At 34.0% G+C, this 22,909-nt stretch overlaps 5 non-coding genes across 5 annotated transcripts; 2 read left to right on the forward strand and 3 right to left on the reverse strand.

Moving 5' to 3' along the window:
- The first annotated feature begins 8,905 nt into the window (after positions 1-8,905).
- Positions 8,906-8,976, forward strand: TRNAC-GCA (transfer RNA cysteine (anticodon GCA)). Its single transcript has one exon. It is a non-coding gene; the product is annotated as a tRNA-Cys (tRNA).
- A 3,392-nt stretch (positions 8,977-12,368) lies between these two features.
- TRNAD-GUC (transfer RNA aspartic acid (anticodon GUC)) lies at positions 12,369-12,442 on the reverse strand. The gene has a single exon. It is a non-coding gene; the product is annotated as a tRNA-Asp (tRNA).
- A 341-nt stretch (positions 12,443-12,783) lies between these two features.
- Positions 12,784-12,866, reverse strand: TRNAY-GUA (transfer RNA tyrosine (anticodon GUA)). Its single transcript has one exon. It is a non-coding gene; the product is annotated as a tRNA-Tyr (tRNA).
- A 1,470-nt stretch (positions 12,867-14,336) lies between these two features.
- On the forward strand, positions 14,337-14,408 carry TRNAT-GGU (transfer RNA threonine (anticodon GGU)). Its single transcript has one exon. It is a non-coding gene; the product is annotated as a tRNA-Thr (tRNA).
- A 4,885-nt stretch (positions 14,409-19,293) lies between these two features.
- TRNAM-CAU (transfer RNA methionine (anticodon CAU)) lies at positions 19,294-19,367 on the reverse strand. The gene has a single exon. It is a non-coding gene; the product is annotated as a tRNA-Met (tRNA).
- Between the last annotated feature and the right edge of the window lie 3,542 nt (positions 19,368-22,909).

Here is a 22,909-nt window from a genome sequence, read left to right on the forward strand (position 1 = left end):
CCATTCTTTCTTCAGTTCTCTTCTCCTCCACATTTTTCTTTGGATGAAATTCTTGATTGACGTTTGACCTTTGGTGCTTAAAACTAAAATATTTTTTCAATACTGAATCAAATGTGATGATTTTACCTGGAACGGTTCTGTAGCACAATTTTGCACCCATGTTATCTCACAAAATTTGTTCAAAACCAAATCAAATGAATCTCCTGAGATCAGTCTTTTCACGTCCTTAGTATACTGCCCGATTCCTTCTTGTCCAACTTTAAACCCCATAACTCTTTCAAAACTCAACCAAATTATGCGATTCCAACTTGTTTGGTTTTGTATGGATTTAAGAAACAATTAATATGTTGAACAGAAGGCTTAAAATAAGTTTAAACTTATCACAAGGTCGAGGATATGCAAAGTTCGGAGGCCAGCTTTCTTTCCTTCAAATCTTGAAACACCCTGCACCAAAAATCACAATGCTAAGCTATACATACTTGGATTGATGTTAGTAACAAATGATCTCTTCAAAGAATGCTTAAAAACTTCTTGAAAATTTCTTTAGGGATTGAGAGATCTCTCTAGCTTTTGGGCTGAAATTTTCAAAGGGCAAGGAGGAGTTTGAAATTAGGGCTCAAAACTGTATAAATGGGCTTAGAAATATGATTTGGTATAATGGTAATTTTTCAAAAGTCCAACAGTCATTTTTATTGATTATGGTTAAGCAATATAAAACAATTATCATTTTAATTTCGAATTTTTATATTTACAATTTTGTCATAAGTTGAAAATACCTTTCAAGAGTTAAGAGCCAAAAACTAGCCGTTATGCCAAGCATATTAGCTTTAAAATAAGGATGTCACCTATAGGTTTCGTCGTAAACCTAATTGGTTACTTCAAATTACGTAAATCAATAGTTCAAACCACACCCAAAGGGAGGGCACTTCCCATTGATATAGGAACTTCTGTACCAGAAATAATGGTATCTCCAATTATAGCCCCTCTAGAATGTAAAATATATCTTTTCTCACCGTCCCCATAGTGTATGAGACAAATGTGTACATTTTGATTAGGGTCGTATTCTTTGGTTATGATTCTACCATATATGTCTTTTTCATTCCGTCCAAAATTCGATTTTACAGTATAGACGCTTATGACCTCCCCCTCTATGTCCTGCGGTAATGATTCCTCTGGCATTAGGACCTTTACCACAATGAAGCCATCCATAACTCAAACTATTTTGTGGATTGGATTTCACTTTTCTGTCTACATATCCGTTGCGTGTGTTCAGGGTAGAAGTTTTGTGTAAATGTATCACCGTGTTATTAGGTATTTTGATTTAAGTTCTTTTCTCCATAAGCGGTGGAATAGAATAAACCGGTTGAAACGTAATGATCATACAGCTGTACTACATTGAATGTCCCATAATAGGTCCCCTTTTCTACCCTTTCTCGGGAGTCGATGACTATTCATAGCTATTACCTTGACACCAAAGAAGAGTTCGACCCAATGCTTTATTTCTGTCCTATTCAATCCTGATTTGACATTAGAAGTATATTGATTGTTCCTCAATAACCGAATACCTTTTTTCTGTAAATACTGCATATTTGATTCCATTCAGAAATCCATTTTCTTCCCTACGAGTTTCCAGTATTGATAAGAGTTCTAGTTCTTACAGTTCATATGTCATGGTATGAATATACCATACCAATTTGTTATGTATGGAGGATGAAATTCCATTGATACAGAGCCAATTCCAATAGACTTATTGAATTGAACATTCCCATTGGCGTGCATCCAACAGGAATTGAACCTACAAATTTTCCAATTATGAGTTGGGCGCTTTAACCATTCAGCCATGGATGCTTAACAGGGATCATCATACATCATGAATAACCAAATTCCAATTGAAATGAAATCTTTAGGAGGAATCAATGAATTTAATTATATAAAACAACCCATAGGTGAAAGGGGTCGATTAATTGATGTGAGATGGATCCAGAAAAAATGGGGTTCCAGTTATAACCCAGAAATGATTCTTGTATATATTTCATAGAGATGTGAAATCAAAATTTTAGGTATGTGAAATAACTTTTAGGTATGTTTAGTACATCATTTTAATCAAGATATAAACATTTGATAGTAATATCTTCAAGTAATAAATTGAGCCTTAAATACTTGAAGGTAGTAATTAGGAATTCAAATAAGTTATTAAACAAATAAAATGAAGAAAAATTCATAAAAATACCTGAACAGTGTTAAAAAATATGTTTATCTTCATGTCATAGAAAATACAAGTCGTAAATACATGATTTGACTTGTTCAGCGTATGGTCAAACTAAGTAGCCTTTTAATATAACCACGGCTCCTATTTGTATCTTCACATACAATCAGTCAACTAGTTGACTGAGGGCATATTGTGCTTTGATCATAACCCTTATTGAGGCATGCATCACTTTGAACATTCATCAAAACACACATTAAAGAATTCTGCTAAAAATGCCCTTAAAGCTTAATCTTCACATATCTCATCTCATATCATCTCACTAATCACTAGTTAAAGAATATTAAGTCCTTAATTACTATTCCTTGTGAAGACGATCCATACTCATCACTAGATAAATTTTCTTAAGTGAGTATAAGTTATATTTTTATTGATTAATTTCAAAAACACCAATGTCATATTAAAACCTAATTTTTGAGCTTATCATGAGGCATGAATCTTGAGGCATAACCTAGCTCTAACACCATGTTCATAACATATAATTAGTAAAGTATAGGAAAACATGACATGTCTCCATCCTCCATGTAGGAAAGAAAGGGTTGATGAAACATATATCAATTTTTTTAAAAAAATACACGAGTCTAGATATGAGTAGATTGTGATCGATACGATTAATGTGAAAGTTATGGATGTTATGTCACAGGTTAAAAAATACATGTGGCAAATATGTATGCTAGCATCCAACTCAATGCTTTAATTTTCAAGGACCAAAATATTCAAAGCTGCAATCATTGGCATACTGATGCGAGAATTCTGATGTCATCGAAGGTAAATGAAATTAATATTTAGGTTAAAACGAATTAACTAACTCTGATTCCACATTTATTGTTTAATAAAAAATGAAAAAATAAAGCGGCCAACTCATTAGGATATATTTTTTTAAATACAAAAGAAAAATAACTTTATTTTCCTTATTATGGGTACTATCAAATAATACAACAATAAATATGCAGATTTAATAAATGAGCATTGAATATAATATTTAACTAGTCAAATGATCTCTAATTAGATACTTTACCAATTAAATAACTCAAATATTTGACAAATAGACCACATAATCAAATGTCAACTCAAAGTACGAATATTTCCATCCAAATCTCAAATCAAAGTAGTTCAAAACCTGTTGACTAATGCAGAAGGATTATTTATCACTTCAAAAATGCATTATAAATTCTTAATCTTTTTTACCAAAATGCCTTTACCAAGATTCCACATTTTTAAAGTCCTATGCACTCACATGTCTTACACCATGATGGTGAAGGCTGCTTGACTTGTTCAACAAGATTAAGGCTGGTGCAGTGCTAAACTAACAATTTGGCCCTTGCGAGTTTTACCATGTAAAAATCATCCTTTGGAGATTTTTATAATTTTATTTGAAGTCTTTTGAAAATAAAATTTATTTCAGATATTCATAAAAATGTGAAGCAATTTGGCGGTGGACCAGAAAAGTTAAAATCCAACAAAATAAATTGACCTTGAAAGAAATTTCATGGTATTTGTTAGGTTCTTTTGTGTATGTGGATAGTTTCTTCACTATTTTTGGTGCATTAGCTGTAAAGATACACGAAAGAGAAGGAGAGAACATTGAGAGGCGCTACGACAAGGTTTTGGACAAGTAACTATTGATTTCACACATCTAAACTGGTCCTGACTTTTCTCCTAAAAAATATTAAATATGAATCAACATAGAAGCCAATATAGAGATTAAAATAAGGGAATATGAGAAATGCACGATATTTATATTGAACCATATTGTGGTACATAATTGAATATCGAAATTATTATCCTTTGGAACATATTCAAAAAGCCATTCTTATTGAATATCGTTGAATAGATCTGGATTAAATGGTCTGAATATCTATGATTATAACTTTCTAATCTCAATTTTTAGAATTTCTATGTATCTTATTTTAAAAATATTTAATATAATTTCCTAATCACCATTTGGTTCATTCTCTTTCTTCTCTGCTCCCATAAAAATAGAGAGACTTGTTCCAAGCGGGCGTTGGTTTTTCCAACCCCTCTGAAGTTAAATTCCCAAATTGCGAGAATAGAGAGAATCATAAAAAGCTTCAATCTGTATAAATTTCATTGTCAATATGAAAGACTTCTATAAATCCAAATGTGGGAGAGATCAAGAAGATGCAGAGTCATTTATCTGCTTGGCTAGTCAAGTATGAGCTTGTTCATAGATCCTTGGGCTTTGATTATCAAGGAATAGAGACTTTACAAATAAAACCCGAAGATTGGGATTCCATTGCTGTCATTTGTTCATATAATCTGACTAAAGAAGGAGCCATTTTCATTGTTAAAATTAGGTCCGCTTGCCTAGGACTTGATCTTGGTACTAATCCATAACGATCAAAGTCATATCGCGAGCCTATTAATGCAGCAAATTCAATAAAACTCCTATAACCATGCTATATTTGCTTACTTAAACTTGAACTGAACAGAAAAAGTTTTTTTGTCACGAGGTAGAACTAGCAATTCTTTTTTATCTGGTAAAGAATCGACCATGGATCAATTCCCCTTTTTTTGGAAGTATTGAATACACCCATAAATCTGAGCTTCATGTTACTCGTCTCAATAGACATGTCAAACTAGGGGCATCCCAATCAGATTCAATGGGATAACAGTTTCTTAGTTCGAATCTGTAAAAGGCTAATTTCGATCAAATCACACATCGCAGTATACTAGGCCCTCTAATTCATTATGTGGTTTATCTAAAATATTCGCGATATAACTAGGAAGGCGTTTTAAATACCACATAATTCTGAAAACACTAGTTTTCTTGAAGCCTCTTGCTCGTATCTCTCATCAAAAGGGGCTATTCTATAATGTCTATTTAAAAGATCTCCCGCTAAGCCGAGCGAACATTCAAATATCTGTCCAACATTCATTCGTGAGGGTACTCCTAAAGGGTTGAAGACCATATCAACCGGAGTTCCATCTTGTAAATAGGGCATGTCTTGTCTAAGAAAATTTTTAGAAATAATACCCTTATTCCCATGTCTTCCTGCTACTTTATCACCCACTTTGATTTCACGTTTCTGTGAAATATATACACGAATCATTTCTGGGTTATAACTGGAACCCCCTTTTTTCTGGATCCATCTCACATCAATTACTCGACCCCTTCCACCTATAGGTAGTTTTAGAGAAGTCTCCTTTGCAGTGGAAACCTGAATACCAAGTATGGCTCGTAATAATCTATCTTCTGGTGCATACGATGATTCATTCACTATCTGAGGCGTTAATTTACCTACTAAAATATCACCTGTTTCCACCGAAGATCCGAGCAGCACGATGCCATTTCTGTCTACATTGTGGAGTAAATGAGCTTCTAAATGAGGTATTTCGTTAGTAATTCTTTCAGGGCCCTGACTTGTCATATGAGTTTGAATTTCATATTTTCGGATGTGAAAAGAAGTATAAATATCGTTATAGACCAAACACTCGCTTATAAGTACCGCATCTTCAAAATTGTAGCCTCCCATGGCATATAAGCTAGTAATACATTTTTTCCCAAAGCAAGTTCTCCCCCAACGGTAGCCGCCCCGTCGGCTAAAATTTGTCCCTTTTTAACATATTTACCCCGTTGAATGTGAGGTTTTTGGTGCATACAAGTATTTTTGTTCGAACGTTCATACATAACTAATGGAATAGTTAGAGTATTTCCATTACCTGAGAAAACAATTTGGTGAGTATCCGTAGAAATAACTTTACCCTCATGTTCGGCTATAACTGAAACTCCCGAATCTAAAGCTGCTTGGCGTTCTAGTCCGGTTCCTACAATGCACTTCTCGGACCGAGAAAGCGGAACTGCTTGACGCTGCATATTAGAACTCATTAACGCCCTATTGGCATCATTATGCTCAATAAAAGGAATGAGAGAGGCTCTGATCGAAAAATATTGAAAGGGAAAAATGCTTCGAAGATGAACCTGTTCCCAGGCAATAGTCAGGAATTCTTGACGGTATCGAGCAGGAACAACCTGTTCTTCCTGAATACCTCAATTTAAGGCCAAAGAATTGCCTGCTGCTATCATATAATATTCATCTCTACTTGGTGATAAATAAACCATCCGTGCTTCTTTTTCTTTTGATCTCTCAGAGATTTCATAAAATCGAGTCTCTATGGATCCCCAATGACCAATCCTTACATGAATAGCTAAGGATCCAATAAGTCCAACATTAATTCCTTCGGAGGTGTCGATTGGGCAAATACGACCATAGTGACTAGGGTGGATATCTCATATCCAAAAACTTGCAGTTCGACCTGTCACCCCTCCAGGACCTAAATAACTCAATTTTTGACCATGAACAATTTGGGTTAATGGATTAGTTCGATCCAAAACTTGAGATAAAGGGTGTAGACCGAAAAATGATTCATAAGTGGTTGTTAATGAAGTTGAAGTTGCCAAATTTTGAGGAGTTGGTATCAATTTATGCCTGATTGCTCCAGATATAGTTCCTCGAACCACATTTTCTAAACGACCAAGAGCCAGTCCGAATTGATCCTGCAACAGATCTGCTACAGAACGAATACGTTTATTTTTCAAGTGATTCATATCGTCAAGTGTACCCATTCCAAATTTTATTCCAATCAAATGATCTGCAGCAGCCAATACGTCTCGTGGTAACAAAAATGTATTGTTCTCAGGTATATCAAGATTTAATCTTTGGATGATATTTCGCCGCCCAATTCTTCCTAATTCACATCTTTGTTGAAAAAATTTCTTTTGTAATTCCTTACATAAGGACTCAGAAAATACTGGATCCCCACCTACACAAGCAAATTGTTGATAAAACTCCAAAATAGCATTTTCTTTTGACCCGATCTTTTTTTTTTCCTTATCATTTAGGAAAGACAAGAAAATTTCAGGATAACAAACATTATCTAGAATTTGTCTTAGATTTAAACCCATAGCTGATAATAGAACGAGAATGGAGATTTGTTGTTTTCTACTTACACGGGCCCAGATCCTTGCTTTTCTATCAATTTCTAATTCTAATCTGCCTCCCCAATCTGATATTATGGTGCTGGTATAGACCGAGATGCCGTTATGGTCCAATTCAGAAACGGTAATAAATACCAGGACTTTGCAATATTTGATTAATTACAATTCTGTAAATTCCATTTACGATAAAGGTTCCGAGGGAATTCATTATAGGAATGTTTCCAATAAATACTGTTTGTTCTTTCATATCTCTATTGGTTTTCCAAATTAATCCCGCAAGGACATATAATTCAGACGAATATGTGAGTGATTCATACACAGCATCTCTTTCTTTTATCAAGGGTTCTGCCAATTGATATGTTTCCACAAATAATTTAAATTCAATTTCTTGATCTGTATCTTCTATTTTTGGAAACTTATTAAATTCTTCCATTAAACCCTGATTAATAAACCTACAGAATCCCTCAAATTTTATCTGACTAAATCCAGGTATTGTGAACATTCCCTCATTTCCATCGCGGAGCATTTTAATCTTAAGTTTCCTGTTTATCGAAAAATCACATTATTAGTTCGCCTCTTCATCGATCCATATGGATCGCTCTAGCAATGATGGAATATATATTCTGTTTACTGAATTATATAAAATTTTAGACAACTCCATAAATGTATTTCCGACATATCAACGGATCTGAGAAAAAGAGGTTGAATAAAAAGAAAATAAAGAGAATTTTCGGCGCAAATTTGACTCGAATTTGCGAAAGATACAAATGGAAATAAATTGATAAATTCCTGGAAAATCTTCTGCCACTTTGTAAACTTAACTTAGGGAGTCTTGTATAGACTGTCCAAATTTATCCAATTTTGACTTATTATTTATGATATTATGATGAGATTGGGTACCAAAAAAGGGAGTTAATTGGCTTTCACGTAATGCGAGGAAGCCATATTATAATAACAGGGAGGAGTAAAGAGTTTTTTGAACATGACATACTCAACAAATGATTAGAAGCTTCTTTTGTAGAATTCGAATTCATACAATACAATTAAAATACATAAGACATTTTTCTTGTATTTATGAATTAAGTACAGTGAGCTAGTCGTAAATTTGATCTGTTATGATAGTTCTACTCAGGGCAACACAGGTTGTGCCATATCATAATTTTTCTAGTTAAGAAAAAATTAAAGCACCATAATTCTAATATTTCTAGAAATATACAAAGAAGATACCCGCTCGCTCTGTATCTATTACTTGTGTTCTGGGGTTTATATTTTTATATATACTTAATATACATAATTAGTGTTATGAGTCAAAATCACAATTGAAAAAGGGATTTATGTATATTCTATAATCTATTACTTATATTATATATATAAATAAAATATTATTTTAGTTTAGTACTTAATACTAATTTATATATGTAATAATATAAAATTAGTAGTAATTTCTTCATTTTTTAAGATTTTATTGAAAATGGTATTGATATTTTTAGAATTATATTATATAATAGAGTTTACTTGAGTTTATCTCCAGTAATATTCTACTGGGATAATATTGATACTTATTGAGACTTTTTTCTCATTAAAAAAAAAAGCTAATCTCTATTTATAATAAATACTAATAAATAGTTTATATTTCTAATATAAATAGCATTTATATCTAGCGTTTATTCTTTTTATTTGGCGACATGGCCAAGTGGTAAGGCGGGGGACTGCAAATCCTTTATCCCCAGTTCAAATCTGGGTGTCGCTTGATCAAGAAAAAATCGCGATTTCTTAGACTATCCTGCTGGTCTAAACCTAATTCTTCGTAAAGAGAAACAGACAGAGCGAAAGGTTTAGGCCTTTTTTTTTTTTAATACTTAAATCTAAATAACCATCGGTTCTCAAAAAAGCAAAGCCTGTAATTCTTCAAACTAGGTAGTTTTCAGTATGTTACGAACAAACCAAACTTGATAAGTAACTAACAAACAGAAAAAAAAATATTAAGAGACAACTATGAGATTCATATCCACCATAGTAAGAGATAGGAAATACTATTTTAGTCATGACTGAAAGAGCAGAGTCGAAAAATAACAAAAAAGAGACTCCTTTTTTATTTTAGTTTTCGGCTTAGGTTTAATAGGAAACACTATCAAATCTTCATACTTTCATTAGTTGACTATACAATCAATATTAAGTTAAGTGAGTAAGTTTATACTGAGTCAATTGGCTAGGCTGAGGGGAAATTGATTTCTCAGTTATGTAAGTAACTAAAAAAAGATACGTTGTCTCTAAACTGGAAAATCCTAGTGATAAATAATCACTAGTCATTCTTGATTGATTGTACCCTCTCCTCTAGAAATAGAATAAAGGTTCATTTTGACATTATAGGAGATTGGAAAACAACAAGACTATAAGAACGCATCATATTTTAAATTGTTTCACAGAATGATAATAGGTTTAGATAAAATAGAATTATGAAATAGCAATTTATATACCTTACCTTGCTGGTGAGGTAGTTATATCTCTGTTTTTATTTTGTTGCTTATAAAAGTGAACAAAAATGTAAGTCTTACTATTCCTCTATCTTTATCTTAGGATAAAATCCTTGGCTTGATATTTAGAAAGTATGTCTATCTTATTTGTGTCTAATCTTTATTGAATTCATATAACAGAAATGTTCTAACTATAGGAACTTGTTACAAATCTATTTATTGGATGATCAATAGGGGTAAGTCATAATTCCATTTTGACTCTGCCCCATTGATTCTACTATGATTAGAAATCAATAATGGAATAATTCTTTCATATGATAAGGATAGGAGATATATCACGTGGATATAGTAAGTCTCGCTTGGGCTGCTTTAATGGTAGTCTTTACATTTTCTCTTTCACTAGTAGTCTGGGGTAGGAGTGGACTTTAGAGGTACTTTTTATTGAGTCATAAAATTGTATCAGCTGTTTAATGTTTTACGACCTGTTTGTTTGAAATCAAGATGTCTATCTTTCAAATTCTGCTACAGTGAAATAGCAATAATAAACTACAATACACTAATAAACACTAACCATTTGAGCAGAAAATGAAATAACTAAATTCTCTAGGTGTATTTGTAAAAAAGGCAACGGAATATATCTATATTAATAAGATTTTTCATGATAGGCTTTTTTTCAACCAAGTTGTTACTATATCTATTTTTTGATTTGTTGAACAGGTTCTTACGGCTATTATAATAACTAAGAACCAAGCCAACGTTCTTTTTTGCTTTATGTGATTTCTTCTTTGTTTACTTTTACTCTTCTGAGATAAATTTGTTCTGTTATTACTATTTTAATACATACTTTCTACTCAAGCTTGTAGTAGTGAACACAGCCACCAGGGATAAAACGTTTTGTGTTGAGCGATCTACGTCTCATAATTTAACATTTAAAATTTCTAGAAATTTTCTTTATTTAGGCTTTATCAACAAATCTCATGTAATGTCATGTTTAAGTATGACTTAACAAATGGGCCAATTGACTCCTCTTTTACAGATATAAAGAAGTGATCATACAAGGTGGCATCGATTATCAGTTTCTAGATTGATGAATGACTTCTTTATAACGCTAAAAAAAGAAGAATGATTCGAGTTCTTTATTTCATTTTTTTTATATGTTTTATAGAAAACTAGCCCCCATTTTTTTTTATATATTGAACAGTTTTCATCTATCTCGGGATACTCATTATAAATTAAAAGAAAGCTAGAAAAATCTCTTGACCTTAAATTATGATTTATTTTTGATTGGTCAAAATTCAAAAGCGACGAAAATACGAAATAACTCAAAATTTGAGTTTAGTTGAATTTATATATTTCTTTCCCTAACTAAAAAGTCTGTGTACAGACTGGAGATTGATCTCCGTTTTCAAGCCCATATCTGTCTACAAATATATATTCTCTAAATATAGAGATGCTACAATAGAACACATGATAGTGTGGTAGAAAGATTTATATTATATCATTTAGTTCTTTCTACCATACTATCTCCACTAGTGTCGATTCCAGTCCAATCGTTCCATTTAAGACTTGGAGTTTAAATCCCTTTCTTTAATGACGGATAAGAAATCAAAGTCTCAGTTAACTTAATCATTTTGGCTCACTGTTTTCACGTAGATGATAAGTAAAAAAGCAGTAGGAACTAGAATGAACAGTGCAGTAGCAATAAATGCGAGAATATTTACTTCCATAATCTTATTGTTTTTTTCTTCGCAATAACTCGGGATCTAATCCCATAGAGGTAATAAATTTGACTGCTATAATCTAATTTGGATTAATTGTATCCTAATGATACTAAATGAAATCCGTGTATGAATAACAATATCTAATCTATCAAAGAGATTCATCATCGAGAATTGAATAGAATAGTATAACATAGGAAGTTCTTTTATCCATACCAAGTAAAAAAAGGGATTCCTGATTCTCTAATGAATTCATTGAGTTTATGTTTTCACTCTTTCTTTTCTAGACTAAACTATAAAAAAAGGTCCCCTTCATTTTTTTTTGTTAGATTTCTCCCATTAATTAGCTCATGAGATATCATATGACCGACCAGTATTCCATTGGCCATCCAAACAAACAGTAGAAGTGCAAGAAAAAAAGTCATTAATATAATACAATTAATATAATACTAATAACTTATTTAATAATAATAAACTACTAATTATAACTTAATATATATCATATAATTTTTTTGTAGATGAAAAATTCTCTGTCAAGCTGATTTTGGTAAGATCATTAGGTATCATGCAATAAATACCATATATAGACTCCTTATATGTGTACTCCTATCCTACTAAAAATATTAATACTCTAATATATTTCATGGATTAAGAGCAATCGAAAACGTCATGTCAGACCTTTCCTTTAGAGTATCCATCAAACTAATAAATAGAGTGATACGACCAATTCAATTGTCCCAATCCACATACATATGTCTCCTTGTTCTGAAATTGTTAATGGCTAGTAAGTATAAATTGTTATATTTGTGTGATACTAAATCGAACATTAAAACAAAAAAAGAGAGAAAGATGCCTACCTAGAATTATATGTTGCTCCCCATTTTCTCCTTGTGCGTCGGGAAGAATACAGACAGAAATTCAAAGATTTATCGGGTCGTCGGATCTTAGTTCGGGACTGACGGGGGTCGAACCCGCAGCTTCCGCCTTGACAGGGCGATGCTCTGACCAATTGAACTACAATCCCAGCAGGCTGGACAGTATGTCTATTCTTAGGGTTTCCTAAGAACACTCTATTTCCTGTGTTATAACATAAACACGAATGCTATAGGGATATCCAGGTAGACTAGATATAGCCTATACTATATCTAGTGATTCATATAGTAATCATAACACTGGTTAAATAGTAACCTGTAAGTATTACTATTGCTCTAATATGTATTAGTTATTTTTAATATAATATTGATAGTCAATCCTTCAATGATAAAAAAGAACACAAATTAGACTTTTATTTATTCTTACATACATATCAGGTATTTCTAGAAAAAGGTGATGTCATACTCAAAAGAAAGCGGAAAGGCAAACTTTTGGGCCGAGCTGGATTTGAACCAGCGTAGACAATTGCCAACGAATTTACAGTCCGTCCCCATTAACCACTCGGGCATCGACCCAGGAAGAATCCATATCATATAGATATATAATAGATAATTGATATGGATATGGGCTTCTCAATTATTACTAATCCACGATGAACTTACTTTCCCAGTACCCTACCCCTAGGGGAATTCGAATCCCCGCTGCCTCCTTGAAAGAGAGATGTCCTGAACCGCTAGATGATAGGGGCATATCCGCCCGACCACCATCATACTATGATCATAATATGATCAGTTTTTTGGAATTGTCAATACAATAAATAGAATCTAAAAAAATCAATATGAATAAAAAAATCTAAAAAAATAGAAAAATATACAAAAAGGACCTAGTAATTGTAAAAATGTAAGTACTGGTCTGATTATAAAGAGCTTTTCAACTTTGATGATTCCCGACTGACCCTCTAGGTAGGGGGTCATAAATGTGTCATCCGCCGAGTTCGATTAGATTATCCGCTATTATATATTTATTATACTCATATAATATAGTCATATATACTATATAATACAATAGTGTAGACTTATTTAATAGTTAAAATTTGAGATTTTATTATCTGAGAATTCTTTCCTTATATAATCTAATTAGGTTCGGTTCAATATTCATTATTTATTTAGTTAGACTAAATATAATAGGAAAAGATAATAGGAAAGTTTCCTACCTATTCTCTTTAATGAACTAGACGATATTAAATTAAGTTTTTATTAAGCTAGCTAATAAGCTAGATAAGTTTAGTAAAAGTCATAATAAAAAAATGAATTATAAATTTCTTTTCTTTTAATTTAATATTAAACTCAATTATAATATTCAACTTTTAATTAATATAAAAGTCCTTACCTGAATATAAAAATTCAGAATAGATAAATATTAAGTAAGATATATGTTTTTTCTATTAAAGAAATATGTCTTAAAATCATATGTATTAATATGTTTCTATAATATATTCTATTATTTATATATTAATATATTTATCTAATATTATATTATAGAATTCTATTAATTTATTAGATAAAAAAATAAAAAATATTAAAAAATATTAGTAGATTAACAAATAAAAAAAAGTAGTACATCAAATTAGTTGAAGTAGTGATTGATGGAAGATCAAAAGTATAGAAATTTTAGTTATTGAATTTAATTTACCCTAATAGATTTCTTTAAATAAAATACGATTTGATCTCATACATCTCTGTAAGGTTTGTATATGTAGGAATTAATTCAATATTGTTCTCATGATCCCTCAAAAGCAAAGACAATAGATCAAATACACTAGCTAAAGTAACATTGAAACAATTCACTTTAGTTTATTGGTAAGGTTTTTGACAAACTTTCTGCTAGACTTGACTTAGGACTTCAACCCTTTAGTTTTAAATCTATATAATTTCTTGTTCCTGCATAGGTTCCTATACATCTATATGTAGATGTAATATATGGACATATATACCCGCGGTAGACTCATAATGGAAAATTGATAATTTAGTTAGTTTTAGTTTTAAGCCCTTTTAACTCAGTGGTAGAGTAACGCCATGGTAAGGCGTAAGTCATCGGTTCAAATCCGATAAGGGGCTTTTTTTTTAACCCAAATTTGAATCTTCATTTTTTAGGGGAGAGTATAATAGATGGATCTTGTTGATATTTGTGAAAAAGATAACCATATTAGAAACATAAAACACCTTTTATCATGAATAGTTCTAGTTATGATTAAAACCTAGTTATAAAGTTGTTCAATATATTTTAGATAATAATAAATCTTTAAACCTTTTAGGGGAGGAGGAGTTGATCCTCTATTGATCTAATAATAGTTACCAGACTTCCTTTGCTTTTTTAGATCTATTTTTCATCCTAACCCTAGGACATTGCTATTCTAGATCTCTGATCTATTAGATATTAATCACCAAACCAAAGTCTTCCTAATCTCAACAGTATCCCAATAAAAGCCATAGTTAAAGTAACAAAAAAAAAAGTGGACCTGACATGTTGAATCATGACTATATTGGCTATTCTGATATTCAAATTCTATAGAGATGAAATTCTAAAAGCGGACTCTTTTTTTTTTGACTTTTTTTTTAACCTTAACCATCCAAGAATTTGTTAATATCTCCCGTTTTCATCTTCTTTTTACTGGATGCTCCATAGGAATAATTTGCTATTCCTTTTCCCCAAAAAGAAAACTTTATTTCACTAATAAATTTTTCAATCTCTTTCTTTGATTACAAAATAAGATTTTTTTTTGGAGCCAAGTCAATAGAGAACAAATACAATAAGGGGTTTTCATTTCTAGTTTACCTTTATTTAATATTGAGTTTAGTATTTCAAATTTAATTTAGATTTAGGAGAAAAAAAATACAATACGATATTTTTTGATCTAACGAGTAAAGGTAAAGTCAAAAGATACATATTCGAAGTTTCTTTTTTTCTTGGTTAGGCCCGCTAAAAAAGTACTCTGCATTCGAGTTAGAGGACAATTCGGGGTTCAGTTCAAAATTGTTGTTTTTAAGAAAAAAAAGTAACTGATGGATTTACCTAGGTCGGTTTGTAGTCTACTAATTTGTAGTCTACTATTAGTAGTCTACTAAAGGAAGAGTTTGTATCTTTGAAACCCATTCGAAGGGGTATTGGGCGATTCTTGGTATCGTCTATATAAAATCGAAATATGATATACCCTGGAAATAAAATGAGATGAGGTGTTCGAAAATGGTTGAAGTAGTTAAATAGGAGGATCACTATGACTATAGCCCTTGGTAGATTTACCAAAGAAGAAAATGATTTATTTGATATTATGGATGACTGGTTACGTAGGGACCGTTTCGTTTTTGTGGGTTGGTCCGGCCTATTGCTATTTCCTTGTGCCTATTTCGCCATAGGCGGTTGGTTCACAGGTACAACTTTTGTCACTTCATGGTATACCCATGGATTGGCGAGTTCCTATTTGGAAGGTTGCAATTTTTTAACTGCTGCAGTTTCTACTCCTGCGAATAGTTTAGCTCACTCTTTATTGCTTCTGTGGGGTCCAGAAGCTCAAGGAGATTTTACTCGTTGGTGTCAATTGGGTGGTCTGTGGACTTTTGTTGCTCTTCATGGGGCTTTTGGGCTAATAGGTTTCATGTTGCGTCAATTTGAACTTGCTCGATCTGTTCAATTGCGACCTTATAACGCAATCGCTTTTTCCGGTCCAATTGCAGTTTTTGTTTCTGTATTCTTGATTTATTCACTGGGTCAGTCTGGTTGGTTATTTGCACCTAGTTTTGGTGTAGCAGCAATCTTTAGATTCATCCTTTTCTTCCAAGGGTTTCATAATTGGACGTTGAATCCATTTCATATGATGGGAGTTGCTGGAGTATTAGGCGCTGCTTTGCTATGCGCTATTCATGGTGCTACTGTAGAAAATACTTTATTCGAAGACGGTGATGGTGCAAATACATTCCGTGCTTTTAACCCAACTCAGGCTGAAGAGACTTATTCAATGGTAACTGCTAACCGCTTCTGGTCCCAAATCTTTGGGGTTGCTTTTTCCAACAAACGTTGGTTACATTTATTTATGTTATTTGTACCAATAACTGGTTTATGGATGAGTGCTCTTGGAGTAGTCGGTCTGGCTCTGAACCTACGTGCCTATGACTTCGTTTCCCAAGAAATCCGTGCAGCAGAAGATCCTGAATTTGAGACTTTCTACACCAAAAATATTCTATTAAATGAAGGTATTCGTGCTTGGATGGCGGCTCAGGATCAGGTTCATGAAAATCTTATATTCCCTGAGGAGGTTCTACCATGTGAAAATGCTCTTTAATGGAACTTTAGCTTTAGCTGGTCGTGACCAAGAAACCACCGGTTTTGCTTGGTGGGCCGGTAATGCCAGACTTATCAATTTGTCCGGTAAACTACTTGAAGCTCATGTAGCCCATGCCGGATTAAATGTATTTTGGGCCGGAGCAATGAACCTATTTGAAGTGGCTCATTTCGTACCAGAAAAGCCGATGTATGAACAAGGATTGATTTTACTTCCCCATCTAGCTACTTTAGGTTAGGGGGTAGGTCCGGGAGGAGAAGTTATAGATACTTTTCCATACTTTGTGTCTGGAGTACTTCACTTAATTTCCTCTGCAGTCTTAGGCTTTGGCGGCATTTATCATGCGCTTCTGGGACCTGAAACTCTTGAAGAATCTTTTCCATTCTTTGGTTATGTATGGAAAGATAGAAATAAAATGACCACAATTTTAGGTATTCACTTAACTTTGTTAGGTCTTGGTGCTTTTCTTTTAGTATTCAAAGCTGTTTATTTTGGTGGTGTATATGATACCTGGGCTCCAGGAGGGGGAGATGTAAGAAAAATTACCAACTTGACCCTTAGCCCAAGTGTTATATTTGGTTATTTACTAAAATCTCCTTTTGGAGGAGAAGGTTGGATTGTTAGTGTGGACGATTTAGAAGATATAATTGGCGGACATGTATGGTTAGGTTTCACTTGTATACTTGGTGGAATTTGGCATATCTTAACCAAGCCTTTTGCGTGGGCTCGCCGCGCATTTGTCTGGTCTGGAGAGGCTTACTTGTCTTATAGTTTAGCTGCTTTATCTGGTTCAATAATACTGCTTACCCTAGTGAAGCTTCTCAAGCTCAAGCTTTTACTTTTCTAGTTAGAGACCAACGCCTTGGGGCTAATGTGGGCTCCGCTCAAGGACCTACTTGTTTAGGTAAATATCTAATGCGTTCCCCAACTGGAGAGATCATTTTTGGAGGGGAAACCATGCATTTTTGGGATCTACGAGCTCCATGGTTAGAACCTCTAAGAGGTCCAAATGGGTTGGACTTGAGCAGGCTGAAAAAAGACATACAACCTTGGCAAGAATGCCGTTCAGCGGAATATATGACTCACGCTCCTCTAGGTTCTTTAAATTCCGTGGGTGGCGTAGCTACCAAAATCAATGCAGTCAATTATGTATCTCCTAGAAGTTGGTTAGCTACTTCTCATTTTGTTCTACGCTTCTTCTGTTTTGTGGGTCATTTGTGGCATGCGGGAAGAGCCCGTGCAGCTGCAGCAGGATTTGAAAAGGGAATCGATCATGAATTGGAACCTGTTCTATTCATGACCCCTCTTAATTAATTGAATTGATATTTTTTGATTTATATCTCTTTTTTTGTTCTGGCTCGGCTATCCTACGTCTAGCCGAGCCAGAACAATTTATAACAGTATATTAGGCCAATAAAAAAAGATTCAACAAGAAAAAAGAGAGAGAGGGATTTGAACCCTCTATAGTTCTTTAGAACTATACCGGTTTTCAAGACCGGAGCTATCAACCACTCGGCCATCTCTCCAAAAGACAATTTCTATTTTATTTCTCCAAATAGAACATGGCCATATGAATTGATACACTACCCTGTTAAAGTGACATTCTAGATAGGATCTATATATGTATTCATTTGTATGTATCTATGTGTATATTGATAGGTATATACAGGATCTAGTATATCTATTTGTTAGTTAAATATATAGTAAACTAAATCAAATACTAAATAAAGTGGTAATAACTTTTAATGAATGAATTGATTCATGGTTAAATCCCGCCATGATGCATTTTCTCAAAATTTTAACTAAATAAGGGATCAAATGGTATAGTTTATTTGTTGGTAGCTTGGAGGATTACAAGCATGACTATTGCTTTCCAATTGGCTGTTTTTGCATTAATTGCGACTTCATCAGTCTTACTGATCAGTGTACCTGTTATAATTGCTTCTTCTGATGGTTGGTCAAGTAACAAAAATATTGTATTTTCTGCTACTTCATTATGGATTGGATTAGTTTTTTTGGTAGCTATCCTCAATTCTCTCATCTCTTGAACTTTTTCTCCGGCATTTCTTCCATCCAAAACACAGCTACTTCTAATAAAATTCTTCTTTTGAGATAGATTTGAATTAAAGTTTGAAAACAAAAAGAAAGATATTTCTTTTGTTTTATTTTCAATCATATCGTTGATATCATTTTTTGATTACTTATTTTATCGTATCTATCGGTTTTTTGGAATCGGAATCTTCCTGAAAGAAGAAGAAGAAATAGTATCAGGTCCTGCACAAATATGATCCAAACACATATATGATATATCATATATGTCATATATGTGTGGACATATGTGTGCGTATCAAAAAAGCGGATATGGTCAAATGGTAAAATTTCTCCTTGCCAAGGAGAAGTCGCGGGTTTGATTCCCGCTCTCCGCCCATGGGGAAGTAATTTACTATGGTTACTAATTTAGCATAGTTTACTACTAGAGTGTCATCATTAGATGATTCTGTTTCTTTATCTACCCGCCAATCGAAAAACAAAACCTACCATCCAAAAACAAAAAGCTTATTAAGAACTAGATACTAGAATAATACCACACCTAAAATAAGAAAATAGTGAGATTATCTAGATATGTATATTTCTTTTATCTATTTTGATTTGATCAAAAAACAATGTTGCGGAGACAGGATTTGAACCCGTGACCTCAAGGTTATGAGCCTTGCGAGCTACCAAACTGCTCTACTCCGCGTTGAAGAACTAAGTGGACAAAAAGAATATACGCCCCTTTACCATATCTATATAATTAGAATAGTCCATTTATACAGAATGGTAAAGAGGGGCCACTCCATGATCATGGATCATAGAGATTTATAAAAACAAAATTGAACGGTATTTTTATCCTTACCAACTAGACCTTGTAGCGCCCGGTAACAAACATGTATTAACCATTTCTCGAAGTATGTGTCCGGATAGTCCAAAGTGTCGATAGTTACCCCTAGGTCATCCCGTCAAAAAACAACATCGATGAAGCCGTGTAGGTGCACTATTACGAGGTAGGGATTGCAATTTTCCATGAATTTCCCATTTTTCACTCAACGACGGAATTTGGCTTATTTCTTTTTTCAAGGATTGACGAATCAAATGATATTTCTGGTCCAATGCCTGTCTCTTGCTCTCCCTCTGAATCAAACTTTTTCTTGCCATAATTTTCAGTTCCTATTATTTTATTATCAAAAATATAGTTCGGATCTTAGATGTAGAAATATAATAAGGGGGCTTCCCCTTATTCATCAAAATAAAAGGAATGAAATTCTTGACGATACAATACAGGACATAAAGCGAATAACTAAATTAACCAAATTTTCCTGATGTAGAGGCAATCAAGAAAGCCGCATAAGTGAATATATAACCTACAGAAAAATGGGCCAATCCGACCAATCTTGCTTGGACAATAGAAAGGGCCACTGGTTTATCGCTCCATCGAATCAAATTTGCTAAAGGTGTGCGCTCATGAGCCCATGCTAAAGTTTCAATTAATTCCTGCCAATAACCGCGCCAGGAAATTAAAAACATAAAGCCAGTAGCCCAGACAAGATGTCCAAATAAGAACATCCAGGCCCAAACCGATAAACTATTCATACCAAAAGGGTTATATCCGTTGATAAGTTGTGAAGAGTTTAACCATAGATAATCTCTTAACCATCCCATCAAATAAGTGGAGGATTCATTAAATTGTGAAACATTACCTTGCCATAGTGTAATGTGTTTCCAATGCCAATAAAAAGTAAGCCATCCAATCGTATTTAACATCCAGAAAACTGCCAAATAAAAAGCGTCCCAAGCCGAAATATCACAAGTACCACCTCGTCCCGGGCCGTCGCAAGGAAAACTATAACCGAAATCCTTTGTATCAGGTATTAATTTAGAACCACGTGCATCTAAAGCACCTTTTACTAAAATCAAGGTAGTTGTATGCAAACCTAGAGCAATAGCATGATGAACCAAGAAATCTCCAGGACCTATAGTTAAGAAGAGTGAATTACTACTCGCATTAACAGCATTCAACCAGCCAGGTAACCATATGCTTTTACCGGCATTAAATGCGGGGCCAGTCGTTGAAGATAAGAGTACATCAAAACCATATGAAGTCTTACCATGAGCGGATTGTATCCATTGGGCAAATATAGGTTCAATTAAGATTTGTTTTTCCGGAGTACCAAAGGCAAGCATCACGTCGTTATGAACATAAAGGCCTAAAGTATGGAATCCTAAAAACAAGCTGGCCCAACTTAAATGAGATATGATCGCTTCTTTATGGGCTAACATTCTTGCCAATACATTATCTTCATTCTGTTCCGGATTATAATCTCTAATGAAGAATATAGCTCCATGAGCAAATGCTCCTGTCATGATGAACCCTGCGATGTATTGGTGATGAGTATATAACGCAGCTTGAGTAGTAAAGTCTTGGGCTGTAAATGCATAAGCAGATAAGGCGTACATGTGTTGAGCTACTAAAGAAGTAATAACACCTAAAGAAGCTAGAGCAAGACCTAATTTAAAATGAAGGGAATTATTGATTGTGTCATAAAGACCTTTATGACCACGTCCTAATCGACCTCCTGGTGGGTTATGCGCTTCTAAAAGATCTTTTATACTATGCCCAATCCCAAAGTTAGTTCTATACATATGCCCAGCAATCAGAAAAATAAATGCAATAGCTAAATGATGATGAGCCATATCAGTTAGCCATAAACTTTTGGTTTGTGGATGGAATCCACCAAGAAGAGTTAAAATAGCCGTTCCCGCTCCTTCGGAGGTACCAAATAAATGACTACTAGAATCCGGGTTTTGGGCATAAAGATTCCATTAACCTGTAAAAAGTGGGCCCAACCCTTGCGGATATGGTAATACATCTAAGAAATTATTCCATCTGACATACTGCCCCCTCGATGCAGGAATTGCTACATGAACTAAATGTCCTCCCAAGCCAAGGAACTTACTCCGAAAAGTCCTGACAAATGATGATTAAGACGAGATTCAGCATTTTTGAACCACGAAACACTTGGTTTCCATTTAGGTTGTAGGTGTAACCAGCCTGCTATTAAAGAGATAGCAGAAAGAAATAATAGAAAAAGAGCTCCAGTATAAAGATCCTCGTTGGTGCGTAATCCGATTGTATACCACCACTGATAAACACCAGAATAAGCAATGTTAACTGGGCCGAGAGCACCTCCTCTAGTAAAGGCTTCTATAGCCGGTTGACCAAAATGAGGATCCCAAATTGTATGAGCAATGGGTCTTACATGTAAAGGGTCCTTTCCCCATAACTCAAAGTTTCCTTGCCAAGCTACGTGAAACAAATTTCCGGACGTCCACAGAAAGATTATTGCTAACTGACCAAAGTGAGAAGAAAAAATGTTCTGATAAAGACGTTCCTCAGTAATATCATCATGACTCTCGAAGTCATGCGCGGTAGCAATACCAAACCAAATACGACGAGTAGTGGGGTCCTGAGCTAAACCTTGGCTAAACCTTGGAAATCTTACTGCCATAATGCCTTTCAAATCCTCCTACCCATTATCCTACTGAAATAATTCTTGCTAAGAAGAATGCCCATGTTGTGGCAATTCCACCCAGAAGGTAATGGGTTACTCCTACAGCATGTCCTTGTATAATACTCAAGGCTCTAGGCTGAGTAGCAGGAGAAACTTTTAATTTGTTATGTGCCCAAAAAATAGATTCAATAAGTTCTTGCCAATAACCACGACCACTGAATAGAAACATTAAGCTGAAAGCCCATACAAAATGAGCACCTAAGAAGAAAAGACCATATGCAGATAATGAAGAACCATAAGACTGAATTACTTGAACTGCCTGTGCCCATAAAAAGTCTCAAAGCCAGCCATTAATAGTAGTGGAACTCTGTGCAAAGTTTCCGCCTGTGATATGAGTTACGACCCCTTGATCACTTACAGTGCCTCAAACATCCGATTGCATTTTCCAACTGAAATGGAAAATGACTATCGAAATCGAATTGTACATCCAGAATAGACCTAAGAAAACATGATCCCATGCGGATACTTGACATGTACCCCCTCTTCCAGGACCATCACAAGGGAAACGAAAACCAATATTTGCTTTATCAGGTACTAAACGGGAGCTACGAGCAAATAGAACACCTTTTAGTAGTATCAATACAGTCACATGGATCGTAAATGCATGAATGTGATGAACCAAAAAGTCTGCGGTACCTAACGTAGTAGGTAATAAAGCTACTTTTCCACCTAC

Source organism: Wolffia australiana, chromosome 7 (assembly GCF_029677425.1).
Source record: "Wolffia australiana isolate 7733 chromosome 7, ASM2967742v1".
NCBI lineage: Eukaryota > Viridiplantae > Streptophyta > Magnoliopsida > Alismatales > Araceae > Wolffia > Wolffia australiana.